Source organism: Podarcis liolepis (assembly GCF_965112155.1).
Source record: "Podarcis liolepis genome assembly, chromosome: 9".
Lineage (NCBI taxonomy): Eukaryota > Metazoa > Chordata > Lepidosauria > Squamata > Lacertidae > Podarcis > Podarcis liolepis.
This window is the reverse complement of record NC_139564.1, coordinates 47241519-47260499: the sequence shown is the minus strand read 5'-3', so window position 1 is coordinate 47260499 and position 18981 is coordinate 47241519. Positions and strand designations below refer to the sequence as shown.

Here is an 18981-nt window from a genome sequence, read left to right as displayed (position 1 = left end):
AGCTCAGAATTGCCCACTCGGACTGGTAACACTTTTCCAGGGTATCAAGCAAGAGTTTCTCCCAGTCCTACTTGGAAACACATCAGGGATTGAACTTGGGACCACTGCATGCAAGACAGATGCTTTGCCACTGAGTTCCACTGCTTTCTCGAGACATTTAATATTAAATCAATAAAGCAAAAGTCAAAATTTCAATTTATTGTTAAAAATATATTACTTTTAAAAACGAGCTAATTATGCATGGGATATTATGTAAGGAATACTAGTCCTCCCCACTTCCCTTTCAACAACAGATCCGATTCTGAGAAAAGCAAGTGATCAGTTTGTGTATGGAGATGCCACCAAATTTCAGATAAGATGGAATGTGGTCGTAGATTGTCAGATCAACCCTGGAGAATGAGAAACCAAATTTACCATGTTAGGGCTAACACAAGAGACCTATACATAGTTTTGAGTGGAAGTACATCAATGTGGGTGGGACGTGGGTGGTGCTGTGGGTTAAACCACAGAGCCTAAGACTTGCCGATCAGAAGGTCGGTGGTTCGAATCCCTGGAACGGAGTGAGCTCTCGTTGCTCGGTCCCAGCTCCTGCCTACCTAGCAGTTCGAAAGCACATCAAAGTGCAAGTAGATAAATAGGTACCGCTCCGGCGGTAAGGTAAACGGTGTTTCCGTGCACTGCTCTGGTTCCCCAGAAGTGGCTTAGTCATGCTGGCCACATGACCTGGAAGCTGTACGCCAGCTCCCTCGGCCAATAAAGCGAGATGAGCGCCGCAACCCCAGAGTCGGTCACGACTGGACCTAATGGTCAGGGGTGCCTTTACCTTTACCTTTACATCGATGTGAGTCCATTATATCATCCAATACATCAAGGGCAGAAGCTCTTGATAATTCCAGGCTCTGACTATAGTTCTGGAATTATTTATACACTCAACTTGGAAGTTTATCTGGACATTCAGGAAATGAAATTCTCATCAAATTCATTTGTGCAGAACCACATTGTTCCATTCATTCCAATAGGTGTCCCAACTTGTGAATTGCCTTGGCTTCATTGTAAACAAAGATAACCCATTTAATTTTCATTTAAACACATCTGTGGCTTTAAGGCTTCTTGTACTTGGCCCGACCTTATCAAATGACCTACCTTCCTCCTTTCCAGTAACTTGAGGGTATTCATTGCCCGTAGGCATTGTCTCAGCTCTACACGGGGCTAAGCTGTGGCAGATCTGGCTTTCTTTCAGCATTTTAATAGTATCTATTGCAAAACCTTGCGTTTTTCTTTTATATAGCTAGAGGGCCTGTCAGGCTGATGAGTGTTTGCTACATTTTAGGCTCTTAACTAGATTTCTCTTGCATGTTTTACCATTTACCTCTGCTGCTAACTTCTCTTAGGTTCATATAATGTGTCCCTTTAGGGGATCTCAAGTGCTCTATTTTAATGGCTTGAGTCCAATGAGCAGAACCCATGTGGATTTATAAATTATAGTACAACTATAAAATACCATAAATGGCTGAGCAGGACTAATCCTTTGTGGTCAGGTGGGTACACTTCTGCTCTTGTTCCTGCAGTAAGAGGTTATTGCTAGAGGGTGTTTTTTAAAAAGGAAAGTCCACACTAAAAACACTTAAATAAGATATAAGAAGAAGAACAGAGTTTGGATTTGATATCCCGCTTTATCACTACCCAAAGGAGTCTCAAAGCGGCTAACTTTCTCCTTTCCCTTCCTCCCCCACAACAAACACTCTGTGAGATGAGTGGGGCTGAGTGTGACTAGCCCAAGGTCACCCAGCAGCTGCATGTGGAGGAGCGGAGACGCGAACCCGGTTCACCAGATTACGAGACTACCGCTCTTAACCACTACACCGCACTATAAATTTATATGGACATTTCAACAACTTTTAAACCCATAGAATCTGAGTTGTAAGAACTCCCCTTCATGTTTAAATCAAGTGAAAGGGGACTCTGGGCACTGAAGGTGCTGGAGATGATGGGAGATGATGGGTTTGGAATGCCTTCTAGTGAAAACGTGTCAGCCAGCTGCTACTCCAGCTCTGCCTGCTCCTCTTCTCCCATTATTTCCCGACATTCCCCCCTCATTTGCCTCTGAGCTGTGACCTCCCGCAAACCACTGTTGTAAATCTTTACTGTTTTCGTCTTCCTTCTCCCTGGAAGGGTTAGGATGGGGAGGTGGTCTCCACCACTCCTCCTCTACCCAGCCCCTGACAGTCCCATATAATGTGTGGCTTTCCTGGCTCTGTTCCAAATATCCACGTTTTGCATGCGGGTGTCTGGTGTTGAGAACCTTATGTGCACCATTCTTCTGTGTAAACCTGTCCTCCAGTTATGGAGAATTCCAGATTGCCCAGAGATCAGCAGTACATGCATTTGGGCTGAACGGAATTGGGCTGATTTGTGCCTCATCTTGATTTTGTTGAAACAGCTGCAAATTGCTACAGAGTGGATCGGGTTGTCCCCAATTGATCTGTAGTGATTTGTAGTTCCAAACAGTCTCTCAGAAAGCCAGCGAGACTGTCTCCAAAATGTTGCAATAATTAACTACAACACTGTATAAGAAGAAAACCAGAGGGTGGAGAGGAGAGGAGCTAAAGGAGGCGTAGAATGATCTCACTCCACCCAACATTTTCAAATTGTGGTGTTTACAGAGGTGAACTCTTAAATGGCTTTTTAAACGCTGTCTCTTAGCAAGTGTTTGGTGGAATTGGGTGGCATTTGTTCAACTTCTCTTTGTTTTCTATCCTTTCCCAACCAATTCCAGTTTCATTCACGTTTTTATTTATTTTTAACAAAATGTTTGTATCTTAGCATTCACCCACCTCCAATTGTTGCTCTATCAATCAGTAAGTAGATTTTATGAAATAAGTAGATTTTATGAAATAAATGAAAACAAATACTTTAAAAGGGAGGGGGCTGCCTTAGCTATACTAGAATATAGCCTCTCACAATAATGCTTTGTTTGGGGCTTTAGAATTCTTTTAAAATACAGCATTTCTCTTCCATCTACCCCTTTTTTCTATCTTAATGTGTGGAAATTTGGAAGTTTATTTCCTAATTGATTTGTTGTCCCAATTCAATACTGTGGTACCTCAGGTTACAGATGCTTCAGGTTACAGACTCCGCTAACCCAGAAATAGTACCTCGGGTTAAGAACTTCGCTTCAGGTTGAGAACAGAAATTGCGCAGCAGCGGTGCAGCGGCAGCAGGAGGCCCCATTAGCTAAAGTGGTACCTCAGGTTAAGAACAGTTTCAGGTTAAGAACGGACCTCCTGAACAAATTAAATTCTTAACCAGAGTTACCACTGTATATATTCCAGGATTCAGTAGTTCCAGTGTACTTCCCCTAAGTCACTGGGTTGCTGAGAATGGCTTTGGCAAATTTTGCTCCATATGAGATCTAAATAATTTTAACTAAAGCAAACAAAGCAAAATAACCTCCATATGGTTGACCCTGAGCTCATTCAAGAAAGCAAGGAACACAAATGTGAGAAATAAATGATCTCTAGTGATGCACAACTCAGTTTATAATGAGCAAGTGAGTAGCAATGTAATGTGTATGACCTTTTTCTAGGGGGTGAATATTCTATATGCTGAATATTCTATATGAGAGCTCAAAAACAGTTGCTCTCCATGTTGTGTCAGCAATGCAAGAATAGCTCAATGTGTTTCAATGGTGAGGAAGTCCTTCCATTAGTACACATTGCACACTTCTGCTCCCTTTGTAAGTGTCTTGTCTGTGAGCCCTTTGATGATGGGGGGGGGATTTTGCTATCTTCCCCACTGCTGCCACTCTAAACGATGGAAATATTATTTGATGTCCTAGCACAATTCCAAGATTCATTCTCAATTTACATGTAGTGGTTAGTTTCAACACCATCCTTAGTGGCTTCTGTATGATGATCAAAAAAATATAAAAGAGGAATTGATATTAATCAAGTTGGATACCCGCAGCACTCTCCAACATTTTACCAATGAAAATATGGGATTAATAGGAACATAATCCAGACTAAAAAAAACCTATCCATTCTTAAGGCAATCAGCCCTGAGTGCTCACTGGAAGGACAGATCCTGAAGCTGAGACTCCAATACTTTGGCCACCTCATGAGAACAGAAGACTCCCTGGAAAAGACCCTGATGTTGGGAAAGATGGAGGACACAAGGAGAAGGGGACGACAGAGGACGAAATGGTTGGATAGTGTTCTCGAAGCTACCAGCATGAGTTTGACTAAACTGCGGGAGGCAGTGGAAGACAGAAGTGCCTGGCGCGCTCTGGTCCATGGGGTCACGAAGAGTCGGACACGACTAAACAACTAAACAACAACAACAAATCCAGACTAAAAAGGAAATGATCATCTGCACCTGATTACAAACAGCCAAAGCAAATGAGGCAAGCCAGAAATTACCATGCACATCAAATAGCCATTTTACACATACAAGATGTTGTGAAGGCACCCACAATTTGGTTCAATTTAGTTCTTTTGCAGGGGGATGGACTGGATAACCCTTGGGATCCCATATTTCCATTTAGTTCATTTTATATCTTCGGAGGATCCCAACTGGGTCATGGTCCCAGCACTCCTGTGAGCAAATTAATGAGACCTAAGGAGTGCCTGATAGATGCCATGCTCTCAAAATATTGCTCTGTCATGAACCAATGACCCATAGAACACCATCTGTCTGCTTCCTACACACCCACCCATCTTTATCCATTAGAAACAGGGCTCAATCATTTCAAATCTGCATCAGTTCTTTCAAAATGGCAGCTTCTCTCTCATAATCCCTGGGTCAGGGGATGTGGCAGCAGCAGCAACAAGGTCTCCCTCTTTTCTTTCTTTCCCATATTACTTCCTCATCTTCCTTCACTTTCACAGAACACTCTATCCTTTTCTTCTCCAGTGATTCCCTCTTTGCAACCTCCCAGGGAAACAATCTTAAAAGTCATAATCAAACTTGCAAGGCTTAATTAGAAAGGAAAGTTGAATATACAAAGAATGATCTGAATTATGCTCCCATAATCTGATTTCTTCTTACCTTATATAATATTTCTGCTTTGTTTTCTTCTGCAGTTTAATATTCTGGTATTGCTTGGGTCAGACTGACACTTAGGAGTAAACAAAGTGAAAATATAATGAGTCCTGAGAGGCAGTGAGGGCTGCTGCTGCTGCGGTTCTCTTCATGTACTCCCCCAAACCAGTTAGTTATTTAAAATAAAAGCACAAAGGCTGGTGTGCGGGTTCTCTCTCTCTCTCTCTCTCTCTCTCTCTCTCTCTCTCTCTCTCTCTCTCACACACACACACACACACACACTTACTTTCTACTTTTTTCATGTTCATGTACTTTCTTACAAAAAAGTAACATTCCATTTTTAAAAAACGATTTGGCATGCCTAGAAGTACATGTTCCCACATACCATGGCTATCAGATCCTGTAGCACTTTTAGCACTTACTGCAAGGAGAAATGGTCTTTACACAACAACATTATAAAACGGGGGGACATACCTTTGGGGTTTTGCTTAGGAACAAGAAAATCCATGGATGATTCATAAGATCTCCTTGGCCTCATTTTTTTCCCTTGGCAATCTCTACTATCTTTGTTTTCCTCTACCTATTTTTCCCAACAAAAAAGTATGAGAACAGAATGTTTTGCTAAAGCATCCTGCTCTTTACCTCTCTGACCCCTGAAGCTGAAGGAGAGAATAGAAAACAAAAAAGAAATGTAACGTTGTGCCATTGTTGTTTCTTATCATTTTGTCTACTTCAGTTTATGTGCCTAACAACACAATGTACAAAACTGAAAAGAAAAGAGAAAAGAAAAAGAAAAAGAAGCTTAATATTCCATTCAGGCACTTGTAGTGCATCTTGAAAGTACTCTAGAGCTAAAAAAGAAAAAGCATCAAGATTTCATCATAAGAGGCTCCTTGTTTACAAAATTGCCAGGAACTTTCACGTTCCCAGACTTTATAGCTAAGAAGCACTCTTCATTGCTGTCATTTCTCTGGGTTGCTTCTTTGGGTCATGTTACAATGCACAGAACAATCACGCAGCACAGTCCTATACATTGCAACTCAGAAGTTCAAAACTCAGTGCCTTGGGATTCAGTCTTAAAACACACTTACTGGAAGAGCAGAGAGTAAGCAAAACTCCTTCCTAGTAAACATGCCAATGATTGTGCTATTGGTTTTTTTAAAAGCATATCTATTCCACCTTTCCAAAACCTTAATGTGATCTAAAAATAATAATACCTGCACTGCAATTCTGCTAGTCTTGCAAGACCTCGCTCCTTGCTTCTCTGCTGCCTTCCACCTGACCTCTGAAGACCTTGACTGTCTCCAGCTACAAAGGCTACTTCTGCTGTCCAGGATATCTAGAGACCATCGGGGTGGGCTATTGATTGGGGTTTTTCCTGGGACAAGATTTACTTCGGGAAATGTAATACTTTTGCTGTTAATCTGGGTAATGTTGTTGTCAGACCTTAGTATGAATATTCAGTGGATTTGTTAGTGTCAATCCTATTATGAATATTCAGTGGATTGTTTAATTTCACTGTATCTTTGTTAGTGTGAGATATTTTCATTAGTTCATTGTTTATGTGACTGCTTAAATTCCATTATATCTTATAACTGTTACAGAATTGTGTAAAATGTTATGACATTGTGAGACCTCTTGGAACATGGCTTATTGTGGAAAGGTAGCATGTAAATTGATAGTGGTGAATATATATTGCAACAAAGGAACAAACTCCTTCCCAGCTTCCCCACCTGCTACCTCCCAAAGCTTACCAAAAAGTTCCTAGCAGTTCTCAAAACTGTTTGAATTTCATACTGAATTTTGAAATGCCCTGGCAACAGCAGAGGTGGGTGAGTGAGCACATAAACATTAGCTGTTACCTTCTTAAAGTTCAACAATGCTGCAGTGGTATGACATTTGTGAATAGGCAAGAATGATCCAGAGATTTTGGACTTCACTTTAGGAGTTCGTTACTTGCTTTTTGCTGTAATGGTTTTTATCCTCCAATGCCCGCTCCAGTGCCTGAGTTGTAAAGATCCTGAACTTCTGCATGAAGGGCAATTATGGTGTTTCCTCCCTACATCTCTGGCCAGAAGCTTCATGAAAATAAACCAAAATGCTATGATCACTTTGACACAGCCTTAAATGTAAATGGACATGCCTCATCTTACCTCTCCCCACCGCCGCCCGCCAAATGCAGCCATGACGCCAAACCCTCATTGCTTGTTTACTAAAAGAGCCTGCTAAATATAATTTCGTACCGTTATGCATTGATTGTCACATTCTATTTCTAGAAGATTGCTGTACTAACCATGCCACATATCACTGTTTCCATCAAGCACTTAGGGATTTAGAAACTGCAAACTCTAAAGAGGTAGAATGTAAACATTCACCATCGCTGTCATTATAAAACTCCCAGTGCTGTTCACACTTGATGAATCACTTTTTGCAGATAAATACCGGGCATGTTTGCTGCTAGCTATGATGATTAAAAGTGTTGCTTTCTTCAGCTATACTCCCTCTGCAGAAACAGCGACAACACCCCAAAACAAAACTAAATCTTTCAAATACTCTATTAAGGAAGAATGCAAACACATCTTATCTTTTCTTGGTGAGTTAATGAGGCACCATTTTGTTATGTCCACATAACAGATTCATATTATCTGAATCGACGACAATACCATGGTCAGATTTTAGGCAAGACCTTCATTCTATTTGCAGCTTTTCTTTATTAAATCTGACCTTTGGAGGTCCAGGTCTATCAAGTACCAAACAAGGGATCCCAGGGCCCCAAGAAAGCAATCTAGAGAGCCACCTTGTCAGATGCCATGCAGTCAGTACAGATGGGCAAACTCCCCTCAGCTCACCCTAAGCATCCTTGTTTCAAAAAAGATAAAGCTTTCTGAGAAAATGCTTTCTTAAAAACCACAATCTTTAGAGTCTTTCATAAGAAAGCTAAAAGAAACCCCACAAATAGATAAGGAACCACTTCGCTCTTCTGCCAGTACACAAATCCCTTCACAGTCCCGAAAGGAAAGAGTAACCTGCATGGGGATCACTTGTTAGAGCTAGGAAAGGCCCTTCACCTGTCTCCTGTGTTAAAGGAAAATAAAACTTTGTGCATTGTGGGGGTTTGTGCTGCTTCCTATCAGCAGCAAAACTATCTGCCAAGGGCATGGTTGCAGCCTCTCCTGCAGAGGAGGCCCCCGCCCAGTGCTTCTGGGAAGCCCAGCCAGATGGGCAGGGTATAAATAAATTGTTGTTGTTGTTGTTGTTGTTGTTGTTGTTGTTGTTGTTGTTGTTATTCCTTTTCTCTGGTAGAAACTGGCACAGAGATGAATATGCACCATCCAGTGCAGGCTGGTCCATTAAGGTGAATGGGACACTGCACCACCAAACTTTGTTCTCAGCCAGCCCCACTTTCCTGCCTTCCGGTTTACAGGTGGTCAAAGTCCTGGCAGAGAACGTCGGGACCCGGAGCAGGACGGCGGGGTTGGAGCAGGAATGAGAGTCCGGAAGCCAGGAGTCAGGAAACCAAGGATCCGAGGATCAAGAAGCAAGAAGTCAAGAAGCCAAATGCAGCAAGGCAGGAAGCATGTTGCTGTAGCAAAGAGCCAAAGGGAAATGCTGACCTTATATCCCTTCCTGGCTCTTGCCACCAGGTGCTGTGAGTACCAATCGTCCTCACCTGTGCAGCCACGCCTTGCCTCCTCAGAACAAATTTAGGAAATCCCCAGTCCTGCAAAGTCCTACTGGTCACAGGGCCTGGCTTCTGCACACACTCCTGACACCAGAGGGCTAAGATGCTTTTCAGTTTCTTCCTCCCCAGTCTCAGTGTTGCTATTGTAGACAACAGCAGAGAGGAAGATGGGGAGGGGAACATACACACCAGCTCCTAGGGGCCAAGTCAATTGGGGGGGGCTGGTTCCTTGCAAGTCACATGCTTCATTTCAGGATGTCACATCAGGTCCCCTCAATCAACTTGAGAAGACAGAATCTTGGGGGGGGGGGGAATGGACAACTAGAATTAGTTGTTTTTACCTGTCATCTGTCAATCTGATACCGATAGGCACCAGTTTCCACTGACACCATCCTCATCTGCCAAAGCAACAACATGGTGAGGACAGGTAGAAATGCAGCCTTTGAGTTTATGGAAAGTACCGTATTTTTTGCTCTGTAAGACTCACTTTTTCCCTCCTAAAAAGTAAGAGGAAATTTGTGTGTGTCTTATGGAGCAAATGCAGACTGCACAGCTATCCCAGAAGCCAGAACAGCAAGAGGGATCACTGTAGAGCGATCCCTCTTGCTGTTCTGGCTTCTGAGATTCAGAATATTTTTTTTCTTGTTTTCCTCCTCCAAAAACTAGGTGCGTCTTGTGGTCTGGTGCGTCTTATAGAGCAAAAAATACGGTACTTCCCTTAGAAAAGAAGACATTGTTTAGGTGATGTTTGAGATAAAATGTTAATACAGAATAATTAATTTCCTCTTTCACAAAGAATCTTAATAAAGTTTTAAAGACAAGCAATAAGAAGCGAAAGAGAATTTCCCACAGAGAACATTTCATCTCTAGTGGCCTTTCAAAGGTTATTGGTAGCTTAGCTGTTCAAAATGCACACAACTGCATAAATGGCAAAGTGAAATTAAGTCAGACAGGCAACAATAATATTTAGCAAATTATTGGTAATATGAACTGGTTTTATTTCACCTGCTTGAAAAAATGGAAATGCTTATGAAAACATCATTCGCAAATTAAAAACTCAAAGGGGGAAATTAGTGATGAAATAAGTGTTCAATAAAATGTCTTGTGGAAGGAAGCAATTTACAACATATTATGGGCAGCTTCCCATATGACATTTCCCTTTCCCAGAAATCCCCACCCCCTACCCCATCTACACTAATTACACACCTGTATTGTGGCAATGTGCATATTTGTTAGCCAAAGGAGAAATGTTGCATGTTGCATGCAAAAATGCAAAGGCTTGGGACTTGGAAGTCACTCACATTCCTATTTCCTCTTGGATCTTTGTTTCTTGGGTTCGTGACTTCCAAGTCCCATCTCCTGTCACACATCACCTTCATATCATTTACAGCTCCTCTCATGATGAGTTGGAAGGCAAAGATCTGATTATGCAGGGGACTAAGTCACACAGGGAGCCTCTAGCTGGACAGAAATGCCCATTTGACACACTTCAAAGCTTCACCCACAAGGGACAGAGGGCTGCAAACTGGATGAAAGCTGGGCAGGGCTTTGAGACTTCCCTATACAGTGGTACCTCAGGTTAAGTACTTAATTCGTTCCGGAGGCCCATTCTTAACCTGAAACTGTTCTTAACCTGAAGCACCACTTTAGCTAATGGGGCCTCCTGCTGCTGCCGCGCTGCCGGAGCACGATTTCTGTTCTCATCCTGAAGCAAAGTTCTTAACCTGAAGCACTATTTCTGCGTTAGAGGAGTCTGTAACCTGAAGCATATGTAACCTGAAGCGTATGTAACCCGAGGTACCACTGTATAAGTCTCAGGCTTATATAGCCAAATGTTTTATTTGTTGTTATATAAAAATGATGCTATGCTGGAAAATATTTGTAAAAACCAATAAAAATAATTAAGAAAGAAAGAAAGAAAGAAAGAAAGAAAGAAAGAAAGAAAGAAAGAAAGAAAGAAAGAAAGAAAGAAAGCTAGCTGGGCAGGGCAGGACTTCTCCTTGCTTCAGCCCTGAGCATCTCATGTCATCGGTTTATTTGTATGCTTCTCCACAAATTTGTGCCCAAAGTGGCTCACAACTTATCAAATGAACAATAATAGGCCTGCTTTCTGAAGAAATTGTTATTCTGCTGAGCAGAATAGAATTTGTTAAAATTTACTCTGTCCTTCAACCAAACATGGTTTCTGAAAGCTGCAAAAGGCAACAGGAATTAGAAACAATGAAAATGAAACAGAAAGGAGGGAGTAGTACTTACCACCAAAAGAACACAACAGACTTCCCCCAGCACCCAGAAAATAACAGTGGTGGTACCTAGGAATGTGATTCCATAACCAGAGCACATCTGCAGGAAACACTCTTAACTCCTGTCAGGACGTTTCTAATCTCCAAAGAGAGGGCATCAACTCCAGTAAAACTATAGGCTGTGTTCTTATGTATACTTATCTCTAAGTAAGCCACAAGTCCTATGCACACTTGCATAGAAATCTATATTTAATTTACTTCCCAGTAAACATGTTTAGCCTTATACTACATATGTTGGACATTTGTTTGGAATGTCAAGTTAATACACAGTGTTCAAGGAAAACATTGTAAGTTTTAACCAGGTGGTGGAGGAGATATCTTTATAAGTGGACTTCAGTTCTTTTTGAGACATGGTTAGATTCCACTTATAAGAAGAGTAGAAGAGTTTGGATTTGATATCCCACTTTATCACTACCCTAAGGAGTCTCAAAGCGGCTCACATTCTCCTTTCCCTTCCTCCCCCACAACAAACACTCTGTGAGGTGAGTGGGGCTGAGAGACTTCAAAGAAGTGTGACTGGCCCAAGTGTGACTGGCCCAAGGTCACCCAGCAGCTGCATGTGGAGGAGCGGAGACACGAATCCGGTTCCCCAGATTGCGAGACTACCGCTCTTAACCACTACACCACACTGGCTCTCTCTCTTATGATAAAGGCACAGCTTGGATTTATCACCTACCATATAATCATACTAGAGACTAAATGGATATTCATTACCACAGCACACTCAGTAATTTATTATGGAATCTTGAAGGATATGTTTGGATTTCCAGGCTATCCACCATCAACATCATACATACATGTCATTGTGATGCCACAAGCTCTTTCTGTATCTTGAAATAAAGAAGGATTCTGTGAAATTACAGACACTTGGTGGTAACCACAGACTACATTCTTAGGAACTTGATGGTGTTGTGACATCAATGTTAAAGAGCAACAATGCCTTGGGGAGGGGGACTTTAAGAGCAGAGAAGCAGCAGGAGGGGGGGAGGGAAAGTTCTTAACTCTTACTTCAGGGGCTGCTCTTTTGCATAAAATTGTTCTCCCACTGTTTTTTTCCTTTCCATGAGATATCAGTTGCACATCTGCAGGGCAAACGAGGACCAATACAGAAGCTGGTTTCTTCCTTAGGGAAATGCTTTATGACTGCCTTCTGTTAATTTCCTTTATTGCTAATTTAAAAGAGTAATGACAAAGTAGATGTTTCCCATTCTCTAGCTCAAACTATTCATTTCAATCAGTGGTTAAGAGGGATTTAATTTCAGATGTTTCATTAATCCATTCAGAGTAGAATGGTTTGATTTGATTTTTTTTTAATCTACAAGGATTACATTGTAACAATCCATGGGGAGAGAGTGAAAGCATGCACTGTTACACTGCAGAGCAGTCATGTGCAGTGTGTTAAAAGTGGCCATTAAGTTCATGAAGCAAGGTAGGGTTTTCCCATGCAGCCAGTCAAGGAACATAACTACTGCTCTAATCTCATACACTGAATGCTACTCTAGGACCTAATTCTCACTAATCTATACCTCAATGATGTATTTCCTTGAAAATACACAAAATGGATCTTAATCAGCATTATTGGGGAAGATCCCCTTACCTTGTGCCTCCTCTTCTATGCCTGTACCAAACAGTGGTGGGTTCAAAACTAGTTTACACAGTCTTGTCTCTCAATTGGTTTCTCTGCATTTAAAGCCCAGCAGTTTGAATGTGTGGACGGACTCTGCTGAGAATCACAGTGCTTGATGTGATCTGTGATGAAGCACAATGTCTGTGATTGGATCTAGATGTAGTCATGCTTTGAACAGACTCACTGAAATTAATGGGACTTAAGCTAGTCGTGACTAAATCCCATTGATTTGAGGGGTATACCTCCATGTGTGACTAAACCTGGATCCAACGCTGTTTTCCTATGTGTGCATCAAACAAAAAACATGCATGTGTGAACTAGTGCTTACATAGCAGAACATATGAAAACAAACATTTCTCAAGCAGCTTTGCACTTGAAGGCTCCAATCCTAAAACACTTGCCAGGGAGTAAGCTGCCTTAAACATAGAATTTACTTTTGTGTAAACATACATTTGATTGTACCTTAGTGGTTATGCATACTACCAAACAAAGTCTAGAAGTCAGGTTCTACCCTATTCTAGTCTCAGCACACAGTTCGGGACTAGAACCATACTGCTTTAAGCCTCTAATATGTACAGTGGGCTTTGTGCAAGTTGGACATTCCTAATTCACTTCTGTTGTGAGGAAAGGGTTCTCATATGCACTGAGCATCCCCCAGCATTGTAGCAACTACTCAGAGCTTAATGGACAGTACAGTGGAGACCTGTATGTGCCCAATGACTAGTCTGCAGGGGGAAAATGTTATGAAAACTACTGTGAATCAAATGATGATATTCAACTAAGTTTTACACAGAGCAGACCCACTGAAATTCATAAACTAAGTAAAACTTGGTTGAATACCACCCAAAGTGTCTTATTTGTTGTGTTATCTTCTCTGACAGGATACACATCAACTTCTGGACAAAGACAGCTGTGAAACATGACTTCTATAGCTGATCTCTAACATTAGTATAATTCTGCTCTAGTGAATTCAAGGAGTCTGGCTTCTCATCAAATCAGACACTTTCCAAAGAAATAAAAACAGGTATACACAAAGGGGAATATTCGTCTGTCAGTCTTTTGAAGAAACCCTTTGGTCATATGTCAACAAGTAGTTTAAATTTCATCCTGTGCTCTCATATTTCAAAGCTTCCTCATCTTGTTGAACTATAAGAATATCCTTCAGCCATCTTAACTGTAATTGCATGAAAGAGGAGCCAGTTAACTGATTGCCTTTAAACAATTAGTACATTCCTATATTTTTTCATTCCTGTTACAACTTACATTAATTATTGAAATATTAAAGATGACATGCCATAATCAAATGTTAATTTTAGCACCTGCGGAGACTGACATTCTAAATGAAATTGAAGGGCAGGGAGAATTTGCTCAAAAACAATCTGATCACAACTACAGACATCAAATTTACAGTTCCATAATTTTAAGCTAAGATTTGGGACTAGTGTTTCTTTCTTGTTGGTCCTACAGGAGAGAGGTTAAAAATAATAAAGCTTTCTTCAGCTATGTTTGAAGTAAGAGGAAGAACAAGCAAATAGTAGGTCCTCTGCATGGAGAAGATGAAGAACTGCTATTGGTGACAGAGGGCAGAACTGCTCAACACCTCCTTTGCCTCTGTCTTCACCCAAAAGGAAAACCGTGTCCAACCTAGTGATAACAGAATAAATGATGCAAAGAGGGAGCTGAAGCCCAAGATGGGAATAGAGGAACACCTTGCTGGTAAGTTGATTATCTTAGAGCAGGTATAGAGAACCTCCAGTTCCTTGCAAGCTGGGATTGGTTCCATTCAGGAGGCCACAATGAGAGTTCCCAAGCAAAACTGAATGCTGAATTCAAGTCCCAATGGAATCAGTTCCACTCAGAAGCTCTGATAAAAGACAGTGTAACTGAAGCAAGCATGAGGCATGCTGGCAAGTCACTTTTCCTTTGTATTGACTCTGCTGCACATTCTTCAATCAAGCAGAGGTTCTATGACAGGAAAGTGCAGGAAAGTACTTTTTATAATCATCTATATGTTAGGACTTTCAGATATTTCACTGGCCACTTTTGGCAGCTGCTGGAATCCACATGGAACCTACCTATATTTTCACAAGCAAAGTAACATGTCAGCCTGAAGGATATTTTGGGCTCCGGTAAGAGGTTTCTTCATTATCCATTTACAATTTCTCTCTGCACTATGTTGCACATTTGCTATAAAACTTTTAACTTGCAAATACATGAAAAACTGATGAGCTTTTCCCATCTTTTCTTTCCACCCTAGTTTGTGGTGATGTAAAAAGAAAAGAAAAAAGCCATTTAGGTCAACGTACTGTATCTTAGATATTGTGCAATACTTTGAGCATTAAGACAGCAAAAAAATCAATATGGTTTATACTGCAAGAAATCAAAAATGGGCAATATCTTTCCAAGAATAGAATTCTCTGATGGACAAATTTTCCTTGCAGCTGCCCATCTGTTTGTGTAAAAGCCCATTATTTTTAGTTGTTCAGAAATGATAAAAGCCACCTCTGTATTTTTCCGCTGGCTGTATGTCTTTCTCTTGTCCAAAGACTCAACTTACAGACTGGCATTGCTAGCTAACCATCCAGGGATTGTAGAGTAAGGGGTCTAATTTGAATGAACATCCTGAGATTCTAAATGACATAATGCTCTCACAGGCATATACATTCAAAGAGTCACAGAACACTCTGTTGTATATCACTTCAAAGAACGGAGTGATAGATTTCTTAATAATAATAATAATAATAATAGGAAAATTAGTTGAGTCTTGGCTAAGCAGCTAAATGTTCTTTAAGTTGATAGAGCTGGAAGTTCTTCTACTAGTGCCTAGGAGTCACTCTCTTTATGGGGATGTTGACAAGTTGGAATGTTTCAGAGAAGGGAAATTGAGATGATCAAGGGTCTGGAAACCAAGCTTTATGAGGAATGGTGAATGAAGCTAGGTGTGTTTAGCCTGGAAAAGAGGGACTGAGAGGAGATACGATAGCCATCTTCAAATATCTCAAGGACTGTCACATGGAAGAGGGAAGAAGCTTGTTTTCTCCTGCTCTGGAGGGTAGAACTCGAACCAATGGTTACAAGAAAGGAGATTCCAGCTAAACATCAGGAAGAACTTTCTGATGGTAAGAGATGTTTGACAATGGAACAGTCCAGACTTCCGGGTTAGCGCCTCCGGCAATGGTGGATTTCCTCTGACCGGGAGGAATCTGCTTCGTGAAACTAAGGTCTGGACCGCCACGGCGAGGTGGAGACCCACTAAAAACCACAGGCGGGAGAAGCCTGTGGACGTGGGATTCGGCCGGCACTTTTAGCGCCTCCCCTACTCGCGGGGAAACCAGGTTTCGGGGATCCGGAGCAACGTGGGGTGAGCGGCACGGTGCTTTGAATCGACTGCTCTTTTCACGGAGTGAAGCCGCATTGCCTCATTGCTGTTGCCGGAGAGCGCTGACTTTTTCCTGTGGACAATTGGACTTTAAACAACTACCCGTGAGTAGAATGGAAAATTGGATTATGAAACATCTTAATTTGGCACCGAAGCGGGAAGGTCTAAACAGGAAGTCCGCCTTCCGCTTTTGTAAATAGATTGAAGCAAAGACATTGCAAGCTAAAGTCTGGAAAATCGTTTGTAAAGGACTAAATTTCCATCAGTTAAAACTACCAAACCCCTCTTGGAAGCAGGAGAAGAGGGGGGAAATCTTAGACTGTTTAAACCTGCAGGAGAGAGAGTAAATAAAGATAAATTTCCACCGTCTTGAACCTGGGAAGGGGTGTCAGAGACAGACGCTTTGGGGAAGTTCATTGACTGTGAAGAAAACGTTTTTTGACAGATACTTAAAAAAGAGAAACATATTGATTCCAATGTTTCCTTTTGCACTTAAAAGGAACAAAATATCTGAAAAACAAAAGGAAATTTGTTGCTGGATGTGCTTTTAAAAAGACGGATACAAACAGAAATTGTTCCCTCTAGAGGGAGTTTGTGAAACTGTTGCTGGAGTCGATCTGGGGAATTCTACAGCTGTGGAGATTAAAGATCGTGAGAACCAGACATTTGACCTTGAATAAGAATGTGCCCAGAAGTTTTAGTGCTTGCTTTTTGCAAGACAAGTGCTTTACTGGAACAGCTACATGAGAAGATGGATTTGATGACTGTTGCAGTTAGCAGTTTTGGACAAACAGTGAATACCTATATAGAAACCATGCAGGAACCAATCCAGGAATTTGCTTTGACAGGGCAAGTTGTGCAGGAGACAAAGGAGGAGGTTGTTGCTGAACCTCAAGTAATAGAAATGGAGCAAGTTGTGCAGAAGACAAAGGAGGAGGTTGTGGCTGAACCTCAAGTAACAGAAATGGAGGGAGTTGCGGCCTTGCAGGAACATAAGTTGTTGTCTCTGACGACTGAACCTGGAGAAAGTCAGATTTGGAGAGATGGAGTACTGTTTGGTTTGGAGATGGGAAGCTGGATAGATCCGCCTATGCAGGGATGTTTTGACTTTTGGGATCTGGTTTTGGGCCAGAGGGAGTTTGGAGTTGTGGGGGCCCTTAACCTTGCAGGGACTTTGAAATATGCCTTCAAATATCTTTTGGATTTCAGTGCTGACTATGGAGAATGGGCTGACCTGTCGAGAAGGGATAAAGATACTGTCAAGTTGGAGTTTCCCCGAGATCTACCCCTCAGTGAGAAAGGAAGGAAATTAAGAATAGGATCAGCAGAAGACAAAGTAAAGTGCAGGTATAAATATGAAGAAGACCTGCAGAAGGGACATGGAAAAGACTTAAGAGCCTTGGATAGAAGGTCACCAGGTTGATGGACTAGATGGAAGGGATAGAAAGGACTGACAAAACCCGAGACCAGGAAGAAGAGACGATGGATGAAGATTAGAATAAAGTTTAAAAATTCATTTAGAGAATTTTTGTAAAAATAATGAGTGTTAGAAAAAATGTTGGAATGAAACTATTTGGCTTTAGTAGAAATGCTTTAAGGAATTATGTATAAAGTTTTAAGTTTTAAGCTTTAGGGCTTTTTATGGTAAGATAAGGTTAAAATAAATTAAGGTAATTTAATGACAGAATATAGTGAAAGATGGAAAGGATTTGCTGAGATAATTAATAACTAGACTACAAAAAAGGGAGGCGTGAGGAGGTCGATGAAACAAGTTAATGAAAGATAAAGATTTGGGAATATTGGATTTGGTTTTTAAATTTTTTGTCTGCTTTTGTTTTTGATGTATTGTGTGTTTTGTTTTTTCCCTTTTTTCTTTTTATTGACTTGTATTGTTGAATTCCTTTTTTATTCTGTTTTTTATTTTTTTGATGTATTGTAACTCTTTATTGTCTCTCTCTCCCCCCCCCCCGCTTTTTTTGTAATTGTCAAACTTTTAATAAATGTCATTAAAAAAAAAAAGACAATAGAACAGTCCCCCTCGGGAGGTTGTGGACTCTCCTTCATTGGAGATTTTAAAGTAGAGTTTGGATGGCCATCTGTCATGGATGTTTTAGCTGAGATTCCTGCATTGCAGGGAGTTGGAAGGGGGTTCCTTCCAAGTTTACAATTCTGTGATTCTATTGCAACCCCACATGGCTGGGGCTGTGTCTGATTATGAAAACTACAAGAGCAGGGCCGATTGTATGAGGCCTTTCCACAGAATTAGCACCCTGCTTCCCAGTGGTGTGCTGATTCTGTGAGAGAGACACATGGAATCTGTCCTACCCCCATAGTTATTCATACCTCCCAACTGTCCCATTTTAAGTAGGACATCCTGGCTTCTGTTTGTATCCCAGAATGTCCCATTTTTTGGTTCAGAGCTCTGGCACGAGTTCTTGTGACAGAGCACTGGACCAAAAGACACCCACTCTGCTCAGCAGCAGGGTTGCACTAGAGTGCCTTCCATATCCTTCTGACTCACAGCAGAGCTAACCATCATTGATTGATGAGTTGATGGGCTCTGGAGGGCTCTAGGGTTCTGGAGCTGGAGCTGGACAGTAGGCCAAGCCCTCTTCGCCCCCATAGGCTAGGTTTGAAATGTGGGCATAACCTGACATCACAATGGTGCCAGGTGACTTGTTTTCACCCATGTGCTGCATGGTGCCTTGAAGTCCCAATTATCAGTCATTTGTCAGGTGTTCAAAGCATTGCAGGGCTCCCTGCAAGGACTGACAACCAGCTGATCATTGGTGCTTCCAGAGAGCCTTGTGCAGCACTTTGAAGCCCTGCAACCAGCTAAAAGTTGGGGTTTCAAAGCTTTCTTGACCCTGCTATGACTTTACCTTCCCTACACCTGAATATAGAATAAAGGATAAAGTTATTCCTACTCAGAGTGACTAAAGGCCACATA

The 18981-nt window shown here is 41.5% G+C and overlaps 1 long non-coding RNA gene across 1 annotated transcript; it reads right to left on the bottom strand.

The window, feature by feature from the left end:
* Positions 1-238: 238 nt before the first annotated feature.
* LOC310714767 lies at positions 239-9183 on the bottom strand. The gene is made up of 4 exons (XR_014530055.1): positions 9064-9183; positions 6997-7118; positions 5047-5116; positions 239-389 (listed from the first exon to the last, which is right to left on the bottom strand). It is a non-coding gene; the product is annotated as an uncharacterized lncRNA (long non-coding RNA).
* Positions 9184-18981: the final 9798 nt, after the last annotated feature.